This window comes from Nuphar pumila, chromosome 8, assembly GCF_984573655.1.
Source record: "Nuphar pumila chromosome 8, dmNupPumi1.hap1.1, whole genome shotgun sequence".
In the NCBI taxonomy this organism is placed as follows: Eukaryota; Viridiplantae; Streptophyta; class Magnoliopsida; order Nymphaeales; family Nymphaeaceae; genus Nuphar; species Nuphar pumila.
In genome coordinates, this window is record NC_143256.1 from 10,452,630 (window position 1) to 10,466,453 (window position 13,824).

At 34.9% G+C, this 13,824-nt stretch overlaps 1 protein-coding gene across 2 annotated transcripts in view; it reads right to left on the reverse strand.

Moving 5' to 3' along the window:
- Window positions 1-425: 425 nt before the first annotated feature.
- Window positions 426-13,824, reverse strand: part of LOC149829597 (protein DOWNY MILDEW RESISTANCE 6-like) — a 36,790-nt gene continuing 23,391 nt past the window's right edge. Inside the window, exon 7 of one of the 2 annotated variants that reach the window (XR_016433728.1) lies at window positions 426-787. The gene's annotated coding sequence lies outside the window, so the exon portion shown is untranslated. Of the gene's footprint in view, window positions 788-1,163; window positions 1,413-13,824 lie in introns of those variants that run through there. The other variant, XR_016433729.1, reaches the window with a different exon arrangement.

Here is a 13,824-nt window from a genome sequence, read left to right on the forward strand (position 1 = left end):
GTAGATGAGGCTTAGCTGACTTGACCAAGTCCTGGATAAAAATCAACTGACTCAGCTAGGTCTTGGTTGACTTAGCTGAGTTTAGTTGTAACTATGTAATGCTACGTTTTTTACTCTATTAGTGGAAGGTACAAATCAACTCAACTAAGTCATGAGTTCACTCACAAAGTTTGCCAACTATGTTGAAACCAATAAATGGCAGGAAAAAATAGGATAACAAATATGTGCATTTTGTAATGAGATGCATGTACTCCACCTTAGGATGCAACAAGTATGGTGGCAATTTGAGCATTTTGCTCCACCTTGGCTGCTACACCATTAAGAAAATAACCAGAAGCATCACATCTTAACCACATAGTTTTCATCTAAAAAGAGGCCAAGTCTTTATCAACCACATTCTAAAACTACTAACATGTCATGATGTATGACTCAGATTACAACGACCATTCTCTTCCTTAGCTTAAGTTTTAATTCGATCAAAATGACCAAAGATTGTCCAAAGGACCTATTACAATTTGATTGAGACAAGTTACAGTTTGACTAAAATAAGTATTCAAGTGTCAAGGACATCCTTTTGTAGAACACCTAGTATGTTTGGTTGTAACTAAACATACCATTATTCTTGGACTCGAACAAAAAATGAAAATTCTTATTGCATGAGCAGCTTAAGAAATTTTTTGATGTTGATCTTCTTGATAATATAAAAGCATGACTTATAACCAAAAAACCAAAAGAAATTAGTGTCTAATAACTTGCTGCATTGTTAAGATATTGCTGCATTGTTAACCTACACCAAAAAGAAATCAATGTCTAATCACGTATGCATCTTATAAAAATTCTTGTAATCAATATTAACATAACTTTATTATATATACATCTAACATAAAAAGAACCCTAAAAAGAGTATATTGAACCAAATAACATAACATCAAAGGGAAAAATAACTCAAAGCCTGAAAGGAAGAGTCTAAAGCATGTTAAAGATATTTTATTGCACACGCCTCTAATGAGGTGTTATACACAATCAAGAATTTCAAATATCTTATGTGTCTCATAAAATAATAAAATTCAACCTATTTAATATATAGTTATATATGGTTTAACTGCAAAAAAACCAAAAGCAAGTAACACAAAAAAAAACAATACATGAGTTGTTTAAAATATTTGAATTCTCAATAGATCTCATGACTTTTTATTGAGATAGAGAGAGCACCAATTTTGAATGTAATCATAGTACATTATAAAGGACCGAGTGAAAATCACTAAGTATGTCAATTATGGGTCAGAAATATCTAAATATTTAAGTTCCAATGCATTAACACTACATATAGGCATCAAATTGCAAATTTATAATCTTTTTATTTCTCGCCTCTTCTCCCAATAATATGTAGATCCATGACAATGATCAACATCCTGCATTATAAGTTCCAATTTATACAACAAATGCAAATATAAAACTATCATAAAAAATATAAACTAGCCTATTATACATAATAATATTATTAATTTTTATGTAATTACGCCACATTTATTTTGTAATTTCATCTATCAAAGCATTATTGCTGCATGAATGCAAAATTAAATGTTATTTCACTTGAAAACTATCCATTTTCCTATTAGTTATAATCTTTGTTATCTTGATTGGATTGAAATTTCATTACTTTTGAGTTAATTTATAATGTAAACTCATGCAATGCACATGTTGCATGAAAACTTTTTATTTGAGTGCAAAAGAAAAAATTTAGTTGATGCTTTAATATTGGAAATCATGATTTCAATAAGTTGAAATCAAAGTTTTTAATGAATAATGTTGAAGGTTGAAAATTTCTTCTTTTTCTAGAGGTTTGATAACTAAAGAATTAAATTTATAAAGATAACACCAAATTTTTTGTAGAGTAAGAAATTTGGATAACTATTATCAACAACATAATACTATTTTGTATATTATAATTGAGTTATTAAAGTTTACAAATACAAATAATAGGTTGATACATAAAAAACTATAAACAAATCATTACCTTGAGGTATTATGGTTTAATATCCTTTATGATCAACAACATTATATAGTATCCTTAAGTTAGATGCTAACCTCATTATAGTACATGATTTTTGTACTTCAAGAGGTATTTAAACTGAAATATGAGTTCCATCACTAGCACTTTAGCAATCCTATTGAAATAATAACCTAAGAATTAATCTATTATTTTTGGATAACAATGCATAAAAATGTTAGAAAGTGGCTTTGAATACATTAGGTTCAATAATGAACCCATACACATGCACATGAAGTGCGAATATACCCACTAAAGGGAACAACACAAGCACATAATGTGCTAACACATAAACCCACAAAAGGGGTAAAATATGACTTAAAGTCATAAGTTCAATATCATTGAAGAAAAATGAAGAAGAGGGTAAAAACCCAATACAATGGAGCAAATGCTCCTCCAAGGAGTAAAGAATACAAAGGAGGTGACCCCTATTTATAACACAAGAGAGGAGCCACATATGGGGCTCCCAAAGGAGTCGTTAGGAACCCCAAGGGTCACATTTGTGACCGTTGGGGGCTCCCCAACGACTCTTTGGGGAGCCTCCCTAGGTGGCGCAAACCACAAAAAATAAAATAAAAAAAGAAACTAAAAATAAAAGAAAAATTACATGCATATTCCAATTGGAATATGCGTAAAATAACAAATTACAAGAATACCCTTGAGGGTATTTTAGGAAGAGAAAATATATATATATATATATATATAAAGATACGTATACCATGTACATTTAAGGATTATATTTCAACATACATACATGTATACGAGTACAAATATTTTAACACCCCCCTCAATCTTTGCAGGGAAACGAAAAGATTGAAAAAAGGTGCAAGACTCCAAGAGGCTTCCGTAAGGATGCTATTGAAACTTGTAAATGTCTTCTTCCAATTGCCTTCTAATGGTGAACACATTCCCCGATCCATCCAGGGTACTTTTTTTTATTATATCTCCAAGATCCTGTAGAATAACAACAAAGAACAAGTAAAAAATATCTTTGCACTTTACTCAAAAGGAACATTCCTAACAAGGTTAATTGAAACCATATCGGATGACTCATCCGTAAAACCATGGTGCAAAATTATAACTTATGCATAGAAATTTGAAGCACATGATAGGATAATTACTTTAACATGAAAGGAAAATTTAGAAAACCAAAGTTTCAAAGTCATATATCATGTTTAAAGAGTGAGCGGAAACATATTGCAAGAATGCATAATGCATTCATAAGGTCCAACATTGGACAAATACAACCCCATAATGGGGAATAACAAAATAGTCCACTAAGGGACACCACAATAATCCTACGAAAAGGCATAAGCAACATATGCTTTAATAAAAGAGGGCCTAAAAGGCCATAATGAGCATATACATATACTATCATAACACTTAAAGAAATCATTAATGATCATGCTCCAAACATAATTTAGTAAAAAATGAACACAAGATTTCAAAAAGTTTTAAATTCATTTAGGAGGCAAAATAATGAGTGTTATTTGAATAGAGAACCTTACACATTTAGAAAAATCTCACTCAAATGAAAAAAAACTCATTTTTCATATCAAATAAAAAAGTGGCCGAAAAACCATAAGCACTTAATATATAGATTAAATGCCAAAATATTAAATTGGTTTCCAAATATGCATATCAATGATATGATCCACTAGAATATCTTAAAACACAAGTTATGAATGAAATTTTGCAAATTTCAAAAATAGTTTATCCACTACAAGCAACTACCTCATTAGTCCTCCAAAACCCATAAATCAAGTGTATAAGCTACTAGATCAAGAACATAAATATAATGCCATTAAAGGCCAAAGACACACACAAAGGTGTGTAAAAATACTTCTTGTCTACATGTAATAATACTTGAAATGAGTGCATCAACGACAAGAACAAGAGAATACACGCCAACATGGACCAAAAGCATCTCTTGTCTACGTAAAAAAAAACACTCAAAATCAAGTATGTTCATCTACTAGAACAAGAGTATCAAGCCAACCATGGGTTAAAACACAATACGTCTCTTGTCTACATAAGATGACACTTGAAATGAGTGAAAGAAGCCAACTATGGGCATAAATCTCAGTGACTAGAACAAGAACACAAATGCCAACATAGGCTAAAATCACACACCATGGTGTGAATCAATGTGTCTTGTCTACATATAATAACACTCAAGACAAGTGTGTTCAGCTACTAGACCAAGAGAACAAAAGCTAACAAAGGGCTACCAACACACAAAGGTGTAATAATATGTCTTGTCTACATATGATGACACTTAAATAAGGGGCATAAAAGGAGAAGACTTTTGAAGCAATAAAACTTGTAATGACAAACATATAAATAAAACTTTGAATCAATAGAACACTATTCTTCAAAAAGAATACCCATAACAATAATATTTTGGAATAAATGTGTGAATATATACACACCAAGAACACTTGTGCACAGAAGCACAAAACACAAATGTGAAAACACACTCATAAGATTTATAAACAATAAAAGGTTGGGCAATAATCCCAAAAACCTTGATTTTAATATACCTTAAAACATTTAAGGTTTCAAATATCCATCACATTTACATGTAAATGAGAGCATCTACTAGATCAATGGCAAAAAGAAAAAAAAACGAGTGACACACTCATAATTAGAGATCGTATAACAAATTATTTTAGAGTCCCAAGGTGCCCATAACTCACCTCAACAACCATCTTTAATATGGCAAGTAGACAATCTAAAATGACATAACACAAGGTGCTCATAACTCATCTCATCAAACATCTCTAATATAACAATAAGGCCATAAAAGGATTGATGCATCATATAACAACTTGTGATGGATAAAATAAGTGCCATAAAAGGCAAAAATATTTTTGCAACATAGTGACATAAAAAAAACATCTTGGGATAATCAAGACAATCAAGCTTATAACAAAGGAATCACAAGAACCGTAACGGTTCTCAAAGAGAGCTTTAACACAATACTCAAAGAAAGAATATTTTAAAGTACTTGAAAATTTATAGAATTGGGATTAAATCCCATACAACAGGCTTTAATATTCTTTGATTGAGATGAGATATGCGGAAACGTATAAAGTGTTATAAGCACTTACAATGTTTTATAATGATTAAACAAAAGAGTCAATATTTAAATTCATTATATTTTCCCAAATAGAAATGTGCACAAAAGCTTCACAATGGATGTGCACGAAGGCACTCATACAATACTTGAACAAATACACACCAAGGTGTAAACAAACATGCACTAAGGCATGTATTTCATAGAAAAGAGGGAATGCATATAAGCACAAATATTTGAAAAACAAATGTGCACAAAATACAAAAAATACACAAAAGTGAGCAAGCATGCACTTCATAGAAAAAGCAATGCTTGAGTCTCTCAAACTTTAATTATGCAATTATATGCTTGACACATGCAATTTAAGGCAAAGAAGACCATATTACGGCCAACGTAGGCATCTTTAGAGATATAATCAAGAGGTTTTGAAACCTTATGTGAAAAATACAAACCAACAAGTTTATAAAGTTGCATCTTAGAAGAAAAGTCAAAATTAATGAAATCTTTTATACCAAAAGATGCAATAGATACACTATGCATTCGATATAGTGTGAGAAGTTCTTTTAAAAGATCTTTCCTAATGAACACAATGGTTCATACAACATATTTATTACAAACAATTTTTCAAAATTCTTTAAATAATCAAAAAACATTGAAAGGCCTTTCTCATAAATAGTTATCATTAACAAGAACTACTTATGATTCATAAAAAGATAAACAACAAAGATTTAGATGTGAGAGATTCTCATACAAGAATTCTATCAAATTTTTCATAAAAGATGCACTAAAATCCATAAACAAGAGAGGAACTCAAACATATTAGGCTTTATACGAGAGTCAAGAGTTTTTAAGCAAAGATCATTAATTTAGCAAGAAATCATATATAATTTTTAAAAGTTAACTTTATAGGTCAATCATGAAATACTTATGTAAAAATCATAAATCTCTCATAGTTGAAGATCATTTTGAAAAACATAAATTACTATTATATGTGATGAGTAATCGATAAATATATAAACAAGAATTATATATTTGGACAACAAACAAGTTTACCAAATTTAAAAGGAGATATTTTAAAATATACGAACACGCGAAATGTGAAAAGAAATGATTCAACTATCATAAACACTAAATGTACAAAATATATGCAAGAAAAATAGTTTCATAATGCATAATATGTTAGGAAAAGAGATACATACCGAAAACTTAAGGAAAAGAGAAGAACAATGAATACTTCACCATTTCTTGAGCAACACGCTTTCCGTTGCACCAAAGGACAACCCCATCGTGACCTTGCTCTGATACCATGTTAGAAAGTGACTTTGAATACATTAGGTTCAATAATGAACCCATACACATGCACATGAAGTACGAATATACGCACTAAAGGGAGCAACACAAGCACATAATGTGCTAACACATAAACCCACAGAAGGGGCAAAATATGACTTAAAGTCATAAGTTCAATATCATTGAAGAAAAAGGAAGAAGAGGGTAAAAACCCAATACAATGGAGCAAATGCTCCTCCAAGGAGTAAAGAATACAAAGGGGGAGAGCCCTATTTATAACACAAGAGAGGAGCCACATAAGGGGCTCCCAAAGGAGTCATTGGGAGCCCCCAACGGTCACATTTGTGACCGTTGGGGGCTCCCCAACGACTCTTTGGGGAGCCTCCCTAGGTGGCGCAAACCAAAAAAAAAATAAAAGAAACTAAAAATAAAAGAAAAATTACATGCATATTCCAATTGGAATATGCGTAAAATGACAAATTACAAGAATACCCTTGAAGGTATTTTAGGAAGAGAAAATATATATATTTATATATATATATATATAAATAGAGATACGTATACATATATATGTATACGTATCTTTATATATATATATATATATATATAAAAATATATACATGTACATTTAAGGATTATATTTCAACATACATATATGTGTACGAGTACACATATTTTAACATAAAAAGTACACACACACATATATATAATGGATAAATATATCGCTTATTACCTTAAAATATGGCTAGGCACAATAATTACATCACTGTATGAAAATCATAGGTCTTTACTGAATTTACATATTGCATTTAAAACTAAATTAAACAAATCATCATTTACCCAAAATGTTAAAAAACATACTCTTCAACCATTACATCTATTGTATCACATAATAGATCTCTACATTTTCATGTATTACACGAAGTCACATACATTTTTTGTTCCATGTATAATAAATCAAAGAATTTGACCAATGCTCATACAAGTAAGCTCAAATAAAATTATTATATCTATGAATTAAATTATGCACAATTTCTCTAAGTGGTTTTTTGCTTATTTTATGTCAAAAAAAACCTACCATAACAATAATTTCTAAAAACAAAATATTTTCCATTTATGACCATTATTAAAAAAATTAAGACATAAAATAACAAATATTCAAATATTCAAAGATGAGCATAAAACATCTATCATGTTACTTAGAATATTATACAAGAATATATGTTTCTAAAGGAATCATTGTAAACAACATGTCAATTGAAATAACACAAAAAATAAAATAATACAAAAATTAAAATAATACATAAATATGAATGTATATTTTTCATAATATAAAAGTTATCATGTCATATATGAGTATATAAAAAACAATGGTTATAGCGTCAACCACATCATACAATCCAAAATATCACATCAATCACTTGCATGATTTTGCAACATGAGAGTTTATACAAAAAAAGTGATCATGCCCTAATACTTTTTTTTAAACCCTAACAACTAAAGAGCAAACAACAAAAAATAAAAAATCTTCTAGCTCCCACTGATTTTTATATACAATCATGTGGCTCTAATGTTCTCCTCTAATGCAAGAACACATGCATATTATGGGTTTAAGAACAAATCTATTGACCTTAAATGATATTAGTGATCATCATATAGTTTACAATATCACATTAACTACCTTGTATGTTTTTGCAACAAGAAAATTTCTACAAACAAAAAGATAATGGTTATGTTTCTATTTTTTTCCAACTTTAACAACTAAAGGGAAAACAACAAACATAAAAAACATCATGCATCCAATGATTTTCATATACAAAAAATTGGCTTTGTTGTTCTTCTCCAATGCTAAAAACATGTCTGCATCCAATGATTTTCATATACAACAAATGACGCCTGCATCCTACTCTAACTCAGCTGTTGTGGTGGCATATACACGACCAATAATCTTTTTTTACCCTTGCTATTGGTGTTTCTGCTACTACTGAGGTTGACCTCCTGCCCCGATTCTCTCTATTAGGCTTCTTCTAGGGGGCACTTCCTAGCGAAGTGACCTATCTGTCTACACCAAAGATATGCACCTTTGTTAAGAGGGCACAATTTCTCTTGATGAAAACGGTGACACTTGGGGCACAATGCTATTTGATTCTGATGTTGTTACTTGCCTTTTTGGTGGGTGGTGTAAACCTCTTTCCGTCGAATTGCTTCTTCTAACCACTCGAGGAGACGGCTTCCCTTGGGACTTTTGTACCTCTTTCAATCATCATCCAAGAGAGTGGCCACCTTAATGGCCTTGTCTAGTGATCCTGGCCCATGTGTGTAGACCTTGGTCATCAAGCCCGACTTTAATCAATGGGAGAACTTCATGGCTTGATTTTGGTCCTCCTTATACAGAGTGGGTTAAAATTGCTTCAAACTATGGAACCTCGTGATACACTCTGCCAAAGTATCAGTCTGCTTTATTTCGAGATACTCCTGCATCTTCTTGTCACTTGTATGCTTTAGAAAGTATGCTATATTGAACAACTCTTGGAACTATGCCCATGTCACTGGTCCATCCTAGAATCAAACTGTATGAGTAGTCTCCCACCACTTTCTTGCATGCTCTATAAGCTGATATGTCCCAAAGTCAACGTTTCGATTTTTCAAAAACTTGAGAACACGAAAGATCTGCTTGATCTTCTTAATCTAGTTTTTGGCCACCTTGGAGTCTGTCTTTCCCGAGAAAGTAGGTGGGGACATGTCCATAAACTTTTTATAAGACATGTCGCCACCCCTAACGACCTATCTGTCATGAGCCACCTATTGTAGGTTGGCTTCCATAGCCCGCATGGCTTCAACCTGTTGTCCCATAACCTCAGCAAGGTTGTTTAGAGTGTCCATAATGTCATTACATCTATTTGCCTAGGCCATCTAAACAAAATAAGAAGGAACTAGGGTGAGTCCGTAACAGGTAGCAGGGAGGGGGTCGGCCCCCTCCCCTACCGTACCAGTAAGCAGGGAGGGGCTCGGCCCCTCCTGCATACTGCGAAGGCAGGGAGGGTCGAGCCCTCCCCTATGAAGATCGAAGGCAGGGAGGGCTCCAGCCCCTCCCTACGATATACAGAGGCAGAGAGGGTCGGACCCTCCCCTGCGCACCTAAATGGGGGAACCGAAAAAAGCGGGCAGGGGCCGATGGCCCCTGCTAGAACAAAAAAAGGGGCAGGGGCCGATGGCCCCTGCTAGCAAACTAAAAGGCAGGGGGCCCTGCTGGCACAACTAAAAGGGGCAGGGGCATCGGCCACTGCCAGAACAACCAAAAGAGGCTGGTGAAAAGGGGCAGGGAGGAGGGGCTCGACCCTCTCCTACCGGAGTGAGACGCAGGGGGCAGGGAGGGGAACTCGACCCCCTCCCCCATTACAGCACATAGGGAGGGGCTCGACCCCTCCCCTGCTAACAGAGGCATCGGGAGGGGACTGGGCCCCTCCCTTGCAAAACGCATTGCAAGGAGGGGGCTCTGCCCCGCCCCTGGGGTTTTAAGGCAGCAAGGAGGGGGCTTTGCCCCTCCCTTGCGATTGAGGGAGGCACGGAGGCGGCTCAGCCCCTCCCTGCACAACAAAGAAGTGAGGGAGAAAGAGACGGGAGAAATAGGGGGAAAGAGGAGCGTACCTGGTGGTCGCCGACGGAGGCAGCATCGACGTCGGAGGGAGGTCGCAGGTGGCGGCGGGTCGGCAACGCAGAGGAGCGAGAGAGACCGAGAGGCGGTGAGGGAGAGAGACAGCGAGGGAGGGGTTTCGTGAACCTCCCTTGCCTCGACCTTAAAAGGCACGGGAGAGATGGTCGGGGTGCCCGACCGCCTGTCCCCCCCTTTGGATCCGGGTCGGGTCCAAAAATAGATCTGACCCGGTCCAACAAATTTTTTTTTGTTTTTATATCTCTGATTCAATAACTAGATCTTCTTTTCTTAGCTTCTCAAGAGTAGTCACAGTAGTAACAAAACTTTCATATTCATTAGTGAGACCATTTGGCGTATAATGGACAAGGTCCACATCAGAAATTGTTTCATTAACAACACTTAAAGAATTAGACATATACTTAACATGGTTTAAGTATTCTATCATGGACATATCACCTTTACTAACATCTTAGAAGTTTTTTTCATTTGCATGATTCTAAGGCTTGATTGAGCTTTTTAGGTACCTTTCGTTATAACCTTGATCCAACTTAGGGCTAGATGGTCTAACTTAACCCACACAGAAAACTTTGGATTCACAGAACGAGTTTCACCTTCCTTACTCAAATATTGATTGGTGCAGCAGGGTATGTCCCATCAATGAATTTAATTAAATCTTGTTGATCATCACAGATTTTATTTATGATCTCCATAACAAATAATTGTTACAGTCAAATTTTATAGAAACCAAACTCAAAAAGGAGTTTCACTTAATCATCGCATTAAGAACAAAAGAAAAACTCATTTTGACCAAAACACACACACCAACATAGCAGGGATCACTGGACCTCTTGACCATACCCTAGTTTGCCTAATGCAAAAACATATTTTAAGCCAATATAAAGAGGTTCGAAACGCGAGGGCTAAGGTATATAAAGAGGTTTATGACAAGTTGGATACCAAAGAAGGCGAGAAGGATATTTATAGGCTTGCAAAGATGAGAGATAGGAAATCGAAGGATTTGGGTATGGTTAGATATATCAAAGATGAAACGCAAAGGGTTTTAGTCAAAGATGAGGAGATTAAGGAGAGATGGAAAGATTATTTTGATAAGCTATTTAATGATAGTCATGCTCAAGATCTTGGAGACTTCTCCATTCCTTTTCATGAGATAAATCGTGACTTCATGCGCAAGATTCAAAAGAATGAAATTGCAGAGGCTTTGAAGAAAATGAAATCAAGAAGGGCAGTTGGCCCAGATGGTATACCTATCGAGGCTTGGAAATGCTTGGGAGAGAAAGGTTTAGAATGGTTGACAAATCTTTTTAACTTGATTTGGCGAACAAATAAGATGCCTAATGAGTGAAGGAAGAGTACTTTGGTGCCTTTATATAAGAATAAGGGTGATATACAAGATTGCACAAACTATCGCGGTATAAAACTCATGAGTCATACTATGAAACTTTGGGAGAGGGTGATTGAGTCTAGGTTGAGGAAGGTTGTCACGATATCGGAGAATCAATTTGGTTTTATGCCTGGTAGATCAACTATGGAAGCTATACATCTTCTTAGACAGCTTATTGAAAGATATAGAGAGAGAAATAAAGATTTGCATATGGTTTTTATTGATTTAGAGAAGGCATACGATAGAGTACCTAGGGACGTTCTCTGGTGGACAATGATGAAGAAAGGTGTTTCTCTTAAGTACATTAGTATAATTAAAGATATGTATGAAGGAGTAGTAACCAATGTCCGCACTTGTAGAGGGGTGACAACCAATTTTCCGATAACGGTTGGGTTACATCAAGGATCTGCTTTAAGCCCTTTCCTTTTTGCGATAGTGATGGATGAGCTTACGAGATCAATTCAAGAAAATGTACCATGGTGTATGTTGTTTGCTGATGATATTGTTTTGATTGATGAGTCTAGAGCTGGGGTTAATGCTAAGTTAGACTTATGGAGACAGACATTGGAAGCTAGAGGTTTTAAGTTGAGTAAGAGTAAGACTGAATATATGGAATGTCGGTTTAGTAAGCAACGAAGTAGGGATGGGAGTGTAGTGAAGCTTGGTGAGCAAGAAATACCGGTGAATGATTATTTCAAATATTTGGGATCCATCATTCAAAAGTATGGAGAAATTGATGGAGATGTAAATCATAGGATAAAGGTTGGGTGGATGAAATGGAAAAGTGCAACTGGAGTGCTGTGCGATCGTAGAATGCCATTGCGGTTGAAGGGAAAGTTTTATAGGACGACTATTAGACCCGCTTTACTATATGGTACGGAATGTTGGGCTGCCAAGAGACATCATATTCAAAAAATGAGTGTAGCTGAGATGCGGATGCTTAGATGGATGTGTGGAAATACAATAAGAGATAAGATTCTGAACGTGGAGATACGTAAGAAGGTAGGTGTTGCACCCATTGAAAATAAGATGCGAGAGAATCGTTTACGGTGGTTTGGACATATTCGGCGAAGGCCTAATGATGCTCCAGTTAGAAGGTTGGAGAAATGGGAAAATAGATTAGTTAAAAGAGGTCGGGGTAGGCCTAGGAAGACTTGGATGGAGATGATCGGAAATGATATGAATGCTTTGAACCTCACCGAGGACATGGCATTGGATAGAAATGATTGGAGGAAAAGGATTCATGTGGAAGACCCAAAATGATTTTCTTTTTTGGTTCATATCGCTGACCCCAATTGTTTTGGGATGAGGGCGTAGTTGTTGTTGTTTGTTGTTGTAGGCTTACCCCATGATTCTGTGAAAATGTCTATGAAAAGACAATACGCATGCAAGCATAAACACTTTATAAAAGAAGTGTACTCTCACAACACTTGAACAAAATACTCAAAAAGCGTAAAAGTAGCAAACATGCAATAATGCATGTATTTCATAAAAAAGGAGCAAATGCTTGAGACTCTCAAGCTTGGAAATAACAAGGGGGAACACCCCTATTTATACAATAAGAAAGAGGTGCAAAGGGGGGCTCCCAAAGGAGTCGTTGGGGAGCCCCCAACGACTCTATTGGGGGACCCCCAATGCACCTTTTATGAAAAAGAATAAAAAAAAAAAGAAATAAAAAAAATAAAGATGGAAAAATACAACATATTCCAAATGAAATATGCGCAAGATAGGAAATTACAAGAATACCCTTTTTGGGTAAGAAAATAAAAAAGGATATAAATATATATATTTATATATATAGAGATACATATACATATAATATATATATATGTATATGTATCTCTATGTATATAAGTATATATATTCATACTTACAACAAAGATTTTGGAGATACATTTTAACACCCCCCCCTCAAACTTATGGTGCGATAACCGTAAGTTTGTCAAGAAGGAAATGAAATCTGGGCGAACATAGTGTTTTTGTGAAGAAGTCTGCAAATTGATACTCAGACGTCATGTATGATAGATCAATGATCTTCTTCAAGTATTCTTCTCTGACATAATGGCAGTCCATCTCTATATGCTTTGTTCGCTCGTGAAAGGTGTGATTTTTTGCAATATAAATTACACTTTTATTGTCATAGCACAGCTTTGTTGGTTCTTTGATAAACACTCTCATATCTTCCAAAAGGTGTCGAATCCATACAATTTTCATGGTGGTAGATGCTATGGCTCTATATTCGGCTTCAGTTGATGACAGAGAGACCTTCTGTTGCTTTTTACATCGCCATGAGATCAAGGACTCACCTAAGAAAACACAAAAACCAGTGGTGGAGTGACGGTTACTAG